Source organism: Saccopteryx bilineata, chromosome 3, assembly GCF_036850765.1.
Source record: "Saccopteryx bilineata isolate mSacBil1 chromosome 3, mSacBil1_pri_phased_curated, whole genome shotgun sequence".
In the NCBI taxonomy this organism is placed as follows: domain Eukaryota; kingdom Metazoa; phylum Chordata; class Mammalia; order Chiroptera; family Emballonuridae; genus Saccopteryx; species Saccopteryx bilineata.
In genome coordinates, this window is record NC_089492.1 from 132,388,167 (window position 1) to 132,398,781 (window position 10,615).

Sequence of the window (10,615 nt, forward strand, 5' to 3'; positions counted from 1 at the left end):
CCAAGGGTCTCTGGCTTGAGGCCCAGGATCACCGTCTTGAGCCCAAAGGTCACAGGCTTGAGCAAGGGTCACTCGGTCTGCTGTAGCCCCTTGGTCAAGGCACATATGAGAAAGCAATCAATAAACAACTAAGGAGCTGCAATGAAGAATTGATGCTTCTTATCTCTCTCCCTTCCTGTCTGTCCCTATCTGTCCCTCTCTCTGTCTCTGTCACACACAAAAGAACAACCCTAAGAAATCTATTTTTAAAGACTATTAGATCTAATGAATTCATTTATCAAGGTTTTAGGGTGCAAGGTCAATATATTTTGCAACAAAAAATTGTAATATGGAAGACCCAATACTGTTAACCAGCAACTCTTTAAAATAGTATGTTGATTTCAACTCATGCCCAATCATAATCCTATAGAAATTGACAAACTTAATCTAAAGTTTACATGTAGATGTAGTAGAAAGACCCAGTAGAAAACAGTCCAGAAATAGACCTGTACAAATATGGCCAATTGATCTAAGTAGACATAAAAGTAATATGGGCAAAAAGATTTTTCAACAAATATTGCTAGACCCACTTGAATATCTGTAAGGAAATAAATTCAACCTTGATATTTACCTTTCTCATAATAAAAAGTCAAGGTTGATATAAGAACTAAATGTATAAGCTAATAAAGCTTTTATAAGAAAGGAATATCATCATGAACTTGGAGTAGACAAACATGTCTTAGAATTAGCAGGAAAGAAAAAAGAAAAAAATATATATTACTCTTGATCAAAATTAAAAACTTTACCAAGAATGTAAGAAGATGACCAGTCAAGACATACAGTATGAGATAATATTCAAAATATCTCTGAATATGTAAAGAAGGTTTAGAACTTAGTAATAAAATAAAATACCAAAGAAATAAAAAATAAACAAAAGACTTAAGATCCTTCACAAAGGAAGAAATACCAAAAACTGATGAATTAAAAAGTGCTCAGCATTATTATTCTTTAGGGAAATGCTAATTAAAACAATGATTTCTAGTCAAGATGGAGGAGGGTAGGTAGACAGTACATACCTCCTCTCATGACCACATCAAAATTATAAGTAAGTTACAGAACAATCAACCTGTATAACCACCTGAAGACTAGCTGAACAGAAGTCCAAAACTAAGGATGTAAAGGAGCCATGACAAGAAGGTTAAGATGTGGAATAGGCTGGCCCCACACCTATGTGTAGTGGTTGAGAATACAGAGGGATCAGTGGTTCCCCCCTGAAAAGCAAGGGGTCTCAACCCCAACCTGGGCTCTCCAGCTCAGAACACCAGACCTAGGAAAAGGAGAACACGTAAAATTTAGCTGTGAAAATCAATGGCAGGTTGTTGGAAACCCAGGCATCAAAAAGTCATTCAAATCGGGTGAATTACCACTGTGAGCACATTCTTTGATTTGACATGTTCTGCAAGTGAGATAGGTTCATCCTGGCAAGGGACATGGTTAGAGTATAGTCTGTGGCCATAAGATGGCATAAAGCTGGAGGGCTGGGTGGAGCTCAGGATCCTGTGTTTGGTTTCAGGGATATAGAGCTCCTTCTGACTAATGAGCTGACCACAGACAGTTCAGACGGTGGAGCCAAGGTGGTTTCGGTAGCTTTAAAAAAGGCCACTGCAAAAGGAACTGTGATTGTTTATCAATTTCACTTTATCAAGAATTCCATCAACGTTCTGTGGGGCTAAAGGTCTGGTGTCGGTTCTGTCAGATCTGGAATCGAGATTCAAAACTGCTCAAGCTCAAAAGCCTGGTTAGATCTGCTGCAATCCAAGGGCAAACTGAGTGGACAGTGTGAAGGTCAGCACTCATGGCTTTTATTCACATAAAAAAGTTCTATTTTTTTTTAAGGCATGGTTTATTTTTTTGTAGATTTTAATTTATTCATTTTAGGGGGGGGAGAGAATGCAGGGAAGTGGGGAACAGGAAGCATCAACTCCCATATGTGCCTTGACCAGGCAAGCCCAAGGTTTTGAACCTGCAAATTCAGTGTTCCATGTCAACGCTTTATCCACTGCGCCACCACAGGTCAGGCAAGGAGTCCTATTTTTTAATAGCTTTTCAGCTTATTAGTATTCTGATATGAAGAGGAAAGCATCTTCTAGCTGCTGAATTAATGATGTTTTGATACCTGAGAACTTTGGTGGTGGGGAGGCCTCTGAAATGGGTCCTGGTTGATCTTTGGCAATTTTTTTTTCTTAGAGAGAGGGTAAGAGAAAGAGAGAGTGCAAGTGTGAGACAGACAGACGGACAGGGAGAGAGATGAGAAGCATCAACTCATAGTTGGGGCACTTGCTTCTTATGTGCCTTGACCGGGGCTCCAGTCGAGACTCGAGCTAGTGATCCCTTGCTCAAACCAGCGACCATGGGATCATGTCAAAGATCCCATGCTCAAAACGGTAATCACACAACTCAAGCTGGTGAGCTCGCACACAAGCCAGCAACCTTGGGGTTTCAAACCTGGGACCTTAGCATCCAGGTGGACACTATCCACTGTGCCACCACCAGTCAGGCGGTCTTTGACCATTTTTAGCAGCTGGAAAAGGAATAAGCAGTGGTTCAGAGATGAGCATGTCACCTTCCACGAGACATCTGCAGATGACAGGTTTCCAGTGACGGGGTGAGGATGAGGAGGCACTAAATGCAAGAAAGTAACCCTAGGGGAGAAAATCATCCTGAGATGCCATCCAAGACTGGACAGGGCAGAGTCCGTTTACGACAGCATTGGTCAAACTGGAACTTTCTGGCTGTCCTGGTCTAACCTCAGAAGGATGAGAAAATGCAGCTGGCAGGCAAGGAAAAAGGTGAGGGGGAGGAAAGAAGCTGCCTCTGTCCCCCACCCCAGGGCAGAGGATTTCCTGCTTGTAGCAGGCCCTGGGCCCGTGGGGAAGGGGATGTGGGGGCATGGGGGTAGGGATGGCAAAGGTGAAAGAGGTGAGAAGCCTTAGCTCTGAATGGAATTACTACTTGGAATTAGGCATCCTAAATCCTGAAGCAATTTCATAATTTAAATTAGTATCAAGGTTTTGAAACTTCAAGTGGGAATAAAAATGTCATTAGGGTAAGACAAGAAAATAGCCCCCTGTTATTTTTCTGGGGCTGCCATAACAAATGACCCCAAAGTGGATAGTAAAACAACGGGAATTTATTCTCTCACAGTTCTGGGGACAGAGTCTGAAATCAAAGTGTCACTCCCTCAGAGGCCCTGGGGGAACGCCAGCTTCTGCTGGCTGCTGGCTTCCGTGGCAGCCCGGGCTTGCAGCTGCGGCACTCTAATCTCTGCCTCTGCCTTCCTGTCACCTCCTCCTCCTTGTCTCATCTCCCTGGGTCTCCCTTATAAAGATATCAATACTTACCATTAGATTTGGACCCCTTTACCCCTCCGACTCCCCCAGGATAATCCTTTAAGAGTTTTAATTACATCTGCTAAGACCCTTTTTCTTTCTTTCTTTCTTTTTTTTTTTTTTTTCTTTTTGTATTTTCTGAAGCTGGAAACGGGGATAGACAGTCAGACTCCCGCATGCGCCCGACCGGGATCCACCCGGCATGCCCACCAGGGGGCGACGCTCTGCCCCTCCAGGGCGTCGCTCTGTCGCGACCAGAACCGCTCTAGCGCCTGGGGCAGAGGCCAAGGAGCCATCCCCAGCGCCAGGGCCATCTTTGCTCCAATAGAGCCTCGGCTGCGGGAGGGGAAGAGAGAGACAGAGAGGAAGGAGAGGGGGAGGGGTGGAGAAGCAGATGGGCCCTTCTCCTGTGTGCCCTGGCTGGGAATCGAACCCGGGACTCCTGCACGCCAGGCTGACGCTCTACCACTGAGCCAACCGGCCAGGGCCAAGATCCTTTTTCTAAATAAGGTAACATTAAAAAATTCACGAAATTATGATGGAGACATCTTTTGGGGGGATTGCGGCACCGTTCAATCCGTGACACTTCCTGAAGTTGTGCTGTGATTGCATCGTGAGCCCTGTTCGTTCAATGGGGTGGGGCCTGGGGATGGAGAAGGCAGGGCCTGAGGTCTGAGCTTGCACTTTATTCTGAAAGCCTCCAGGGGGCACTGCAGGGATAGGGTCAGGCACAGCCTTCAGCGCCGCAGGAGGAAGGTTCCCTGTGAGAGGAGAAGGAATTGCTATTTGTTTGTTTCTTTTTCTTTCTAAAAAATTCTCAATAAAAGGTGGCAAGGGCATCAGCAGAGAGTGAAAAGGAAGGACGCTTGTTGGAAGGTTGAAAAGAGAGAACACATGAAATAGTCCTCAGGAGAAGAGTGAAGGGGACCCTCACAGTCTTCGTCCCCTCATGCTTGGATGAAGTGCTCATAATCGTTTTGTGCCTCAACTCTCTCCTCTGTCTACAGTATATCTTCACACCTCTTACTCTCTGTTCTTGCTCAAAAAGCTTTAATGAACCCTTATTAAGAAAGTGAAGTTGAAATTCTATAGCCCAGAATGTCTCACCATAACCTGGACCCCCCACAGTTTCCCTGCTCTTTGACCTGGTCAAGAGGTTTCTCCCCGAGTTAACCAGGCATTTTTTTTCCCCTGTAAAGAAGCGATAGTATTTTAGGTTACTGCTTAACTCTGCTGCTGTGAGAAAGCAGCTAGAGACAGTAATAGGCAAGCGAGCATGACTCTGTTTCCATAGAACTTTGTCAGCTCTAAAATTTGGACTTAATATAATTTTCACGTGTCACAAAATATTCTGTTAGATTGCTTTTCAACCATGAAAACATGGAAAGCAGGTAGGGCTTACAGAAATGGATTCGGCCTATGAGCCCTCGTGTGCTGAACCCTGAGATAAATCAGGGATATTCCTTCTTTCATTCTGATCACCTGCCTGCTTTCCTACAAGTCTAAACCTGTCCAAAACTTTAACCTAAACGCTTCCCCTCCTTTTCCATCAATATCCCCCCTCCCCAAAGGTCTTAGGGACCATGCCCAGCATTTGACTTCCTGGAGCCCAAATGGCCCCTGCTCCTCCTGGTGTGCAGTGGGACCTGTTATTTACCTCTTCTGCGTCTAGTTTGTGCCTCCAAGCAGGCTGTATATTTCTGAAGGGCAGAGCTTGCATTTATGTCTCTTCGTGACTCCTGGAGTCATCCCTGCCACCTACTTGGTGTTCAATAAATATTCAAGAAAAAAATGTACTTTTTAGACCCTACTTTGCAGGACTCAAAGGAATTGTTTTATGCATGCAGTTCAGAAATAAAAAGCCAAACCCCAGCAAAACTGCTTCTTTTTGCATTCTTCATTTTGATGATGTCTCCAAGGTATGGTTTCCTAGATTCTTTATGTGCCTAATATACTCCAAATTACCTTATATTTCTGTTGTATCTCATAGATAGGAGGTGACAGGTAAGGGTAGAAGGCCTCCAGTCACCTAGAGTCATATAGCAAAACCTGTCTAGGTAATCTCATAAACAGACCTCGCCATGTTATTAAAGGCTTTTACCTCCCACTGGATAATTATGCACCATTATGTTCATTCACACCGGAAGGAAGCAACAGGAGTTCTGGGTGTGTTGAATGTAAGTCAGGCAGTTGGGACAATGGAGGTTAGGAGTACTCTGGGTGAAAGTGTGATACTGATTCAGCCACTATTTGGAGGTCATTGAACAGATATTATTTGAGATACTGCTATACTCTGAGAGAGGAGGAACGGGAGAAAACAGCAGAACAGCAGAAGATTTTGAAGGTATTTAAACCTATAAACTCTCCACCACAACTCCATTGCAGGGACATTCAGTCAATCTGTTGAACCTTCAACCTGAACTCAAACTAGCCTACACTTTACTTTTGCACAGTAGATCATAATAGCTGAGGATGTGTCTCCCTCTAAAAGCATTTTTTTTTTAAAAATGAAGGCTGACCCAACCTTAATTTTTCCCTCTCTTCTTGGAGTTATTACCTGAGTTCCTTCAGGGCAGGTGTTTACTCCGAATCAACCAGGGGAGGTGTTTAGTCCGAGTCAGTCCAGGGCAGGTGGTTACTCTGAGTCGCCCATGGAAACCCAGCCTTCAAGCAGCTTCGGAATTCTGCTCTGCTGAAACAGATAAACACCATGGGCAAAGTCTTGCACTTCTCGCCTCGCCCGCATTTGTCTCTGCCTACGGGATCAAACTTAATTAGTCGATAAGTATGAAAACATCTCGCACAGAGGAGCATTCTCCATACATACAATCTGCAAATGCTGGCCGTCTCTCACCATCTCTCTCATTGACAGTCTTTTTATGAGTTTTTGAGATGATCCTGCTTTGAAAGGATTTCATATCCTCAGGCGGTCATTAACTGTGGTGACCAGGTCATTGGCTTAGACTTCCACAGGAGACCTAAATCCTTCTCTTCTTTGAAAATTGCTAAGGCAAATGCAAGGTGCTCGATCTGTGAGGCCAATGAGTACATCTAATGCACAGCTGTATCGCCAGAGTCTGGAAGTGCTTGGTACCTGGTAGATATGAGATATATGTCTCCTTGGGTCACACTGATAGCCTGTTAAGAATTCTACCATTTTCCATAAAAAAATGATACATTTTAGACTTTACTTAATAAATACAAGCATATTTGTTGAATGAGAAAATACATCCCAACTGCCCACATTATTGCTTTCTTTGGACTGCTGGCCTGACATGGAATGTGTGTAGCTAGAAGGTGGTGTGAATCCTAATTAGGGAGCTCCGTGAGAGACTCCATGTGACGGGAGGAGCAGGGTTTGAATCAGGGGTAGTCAACCTTTTTATACCTTCGCCCACTTTTGTATCTCTTGTCGGGAGCCGATTCACTAATGCTGGCTAACTAGGTCACAGCAGAAGAAGATCCACAACTGCTGGTTGACAAAGTCACAGCAAAAGAAGATAGAGTCACCGCAGTAAAGACCAACAGCTGCGGGTTGACAAAGTCACCGCAAGGAAAGGCACAACGATACCTCCCCTTTTAATCTTTTGAATTAATCTGGCCTTATATCCCCCCTTTTTCTGGGTGTGTGCTATTATTTGTGGCACAGGGATAATAGTACCGTGCTTTCCCTGTAGATTTGTAGTAATTTCTTTGGAAATGAGACAGAAGGTGTAAGTTCCACAGAAAAGCCTGTAAGCCCCTTGATCTGGGCTTGTAAACATAAGAGGCTGGCTATGATATCCCTCATAAAGGGTTAAGTTTGTAGAAGAATTTCTTCTTACTAATCATGTTAGAAAGAATAGATTGTGACTTGTGAATGGGTAGGAGGCAGTGGCTGTGCACAAAGCACCTTTCGGCCTTCACTTAATTCATCATTTTTTCTCCCTAGCCTTTTCATGTGATAGAGTAGAGAAACTTTCCTTTCTTTTTGCTTATTTAATCTGCAAATAGTGGAACACTCTAAGAAGAATATAGTTAGAATTTACTAGTGTGTGAATATAGTAAATAAATAAAGTTTAACTAGACATAGAATCTTAGGTAAGGTGTTATGGAATGGCCTGTTGCGTGGCCTGGGATGGGAACGCAGTCAGCAAGAAAAGAATGTTTTGCTAAGAGAATTGTTTTATGACTGAAGGCAGTTGCTGGGCTTTCTCAGTGAGACACTCTCATGAGATTTATATACTTTCCCAAGGTTTTTCGTTCAGATAATAAAGAGGAATATGGAAGAATCCATAGAAGCAATAGCAATTAATGCCTTCTGATATTATATTGCTACTAAGCTATCTTGCAGGTGCACTCTATATATCTTTAAGCAAAAGTTATTCTTGATGTTATGACAATTTCTTAATAAGCAAGACTTTTGAAGTCTTGTGAGGAAAGTTAGGACACTGCATAAACTCAAGGCCATTTGCCTGAGCAAGCGGTGGTCCTTTGCTACTCCCTAATGATTTTGTCTGTTAATCTCTCTCTGCCCCTTGACTCACAACAACAGTAAAGTTGAGTTATTAGTTAGTACTAATCCTTTAAAAGCTTTTACCAATGTTATCACTATTCAAGTTATTTTTTAATTGTACTTTGAATGATTTGCCACCTGATTTGTAGTTTATAGATATAAATTAACTGTTATCTGGAAACATGTAAACATAGTGAAACAGAAGCAATGATTAATACCATGTAATTGTAACTTGGTGTGTGTGTATAAAAAAGGAGCTGTACTAGCATTTGGCAGAGATGCCTGGCAGTAAATGCTAACTAGAGAATAAAGAGAAAGAAAAGGATTCGGCCCTCTCACTCGATTTCGCTGACGCCGTCTCCTCCTGTGGGACCCCTGGATCCCCCCCGGGGCTGGACCCCGGCATTCTCTGTTAGTAGTAAAATTTTCTAACTGCCCACCGGTTCCACAGTAATGGTGATTTATAAAGTAGGGAAGTAACTTTACTTTATAAAATTTATAAAGCAGAGTTACAGCAAGTTAAAGCATATACTAATAATTACTTACCAAGTACTTTATGTCAGATTTTCGCTAAGTTTGACAGAATAAATCTTTATAAAACAACTTACTATAGTTAAATCTATCTTTTAATTTATACTTTGGTTGCTCCACTACCACCCACCATGAAAGCTGGAACGCCCACTAGTGGGCAGTAGCGACCAGGTTGACTACCACTGGTTTGAATGGACTTACTATGAAGCCAAACAAGCTTAGGCTTGGAGCCTTCTGTTTGCCCCTGCCTTCCGAGGCTCTGCAGGGGCCCAGGTGGTTCTGTATTCCCCATCCTACCTTCTTTTCCTGACAGCTTCTGGAGCATCTGCCCTCCAAGATTCAGACCTATCCTTGGAGGTTCTCATTGGAATCCCTCTTTGATTTCCAGGAGACCTGTTTATTTATTTTTAAATTTTAAAATTTGATTTATTGGGATGATGTTGGTAAATTAAATTATATAGGTTTCAGGTGTACAGTTCTATAATGCATCATCTGTGTATTGCATTGTGTGTTCACCACTCAGTTAAATCTCCTCTGTCACTGTATACACTGCTCACAAAAATTAGGGGATCAGGGAACGTGCAAATACTCCAGTACTTTCAGCCTTTTGTATAGTGCATTTTCCCCAATGAAATAAAAGTTGGTTTTGCATCTGATTTGCATAATCAAACAACTTTTTTTGACTTGTTTGCTTTTCTGATGTTCTGTTTAATAAAAAAATCAAATGCTTCTTTCTTTTATCACTTCATATTCATTTTGAAATATGCCCTAATTTTTGTGAGCAGCATATTTGATCCCTTTACCCTTTCCTACTCTCCCACCCCCTTTCCCTCTGGTCACCAGCATACTGTTGTCTGTGTCATACTGAGTTTTTGTTTATTTATTTGTCTTGTTTGTTCATTTGTTATACAGGTAAACTATGCCGTGTCTTCAGGTCTCACTGGCTGGCAGATACACACCTGAAGTTCAAGCAACTTTTATTTGTTACCTGCTTGTTTTTTATTTTTCAAGTAATTGAGTCACTATTATGTTAGTCCCTCCCCAGGTCAAATGCAACTTGTGCACTTGACAGTTTCTAGGATCCCCTTCTCTGTGAATCACATCCATTGCAGGTCTCTGTTCCTGGGTATGGTTCTGATCACATTTGTTTGATAAGTGAATGCTAAAATGCCTTTCTTTTCTAGACTGTGAACTCCTTAATGGCCAGGAGCATGTCTTCATTTCTATTTCCAGGGTCGGTTTAGCAGAGTACTTGGCCCAATTTACATTTGTTGAATAAATACATATAGCCATAATATGATGTTAGTATAAAGGAAAAGAATTCATATGTAAATTATAAATAACATCACTCCCACTTCTGATATTCGTATGCTTTTTCTATTTCAATGAGAATGCCTTGCCTTCCTAGCTGCACTGTGAACTTTTTTTCTTTCTTTTTTTCTTTTTTTTGCAGATGGAGGCCATGATTTATCTTTGGTCGGTGCCATGTGGGTCCTTAGCTCAGTGTGAAGTTTATAACAAAATTCTAGAAAATATTATTTAATTGCTGAGAGACTAAAGGTAAGCATACATTTGATCACATAGTTTACCTATATAATGTCTCTTTTTATTAAAATTAGGGTGTGACAATTAGGCCTTTTTTTATTGTATTAATTGACTTTAGAGAAAGAAAGGCAGGGGAGAAGGAGGAGTGGGAAGCATCAATTTAGAGTTGCTTCTTGCATGTGCCTTGCCAGGCAAGCCCAGGGTCTCAAACCGGCAACCTCAGCATTCCAGGTCAACATCTATCCACTGCACCACTACAGGTCAGACTACAATTAGTTATGATAGTGTACTAGTTACTTAAACAGGGTGACATATGGGGACATACGTAAAAAGGTTCAAATGCCGAGAGGTGGTCCACTCTCCATTCAGGAAGCCTGTGCCATGTGGCCACAAGGTGCTATAGTCAGTCAGCAGCCCTGGCTTCTCGAGAGCCCCATCCTGCCAATATCAGGGGTTCCTGAAGCTTCTTTCCAGCTTATTCACTAGTTTTAATCTTTTCTCCCCTTTCTCAGAAGGAGAAAAGCTAAGAATCATCTATCTTCACTTTTAATCTGCACAGAATCTTCTGCGTACCCTTTTGTTTTTCTGTTTTATTACGTTTTTCAGGAGAGATTGCCTTTCTTTCCAATGATATAAAAATGATTTAGAATGAAATCCTTTCATAGCCCAAAGTTTA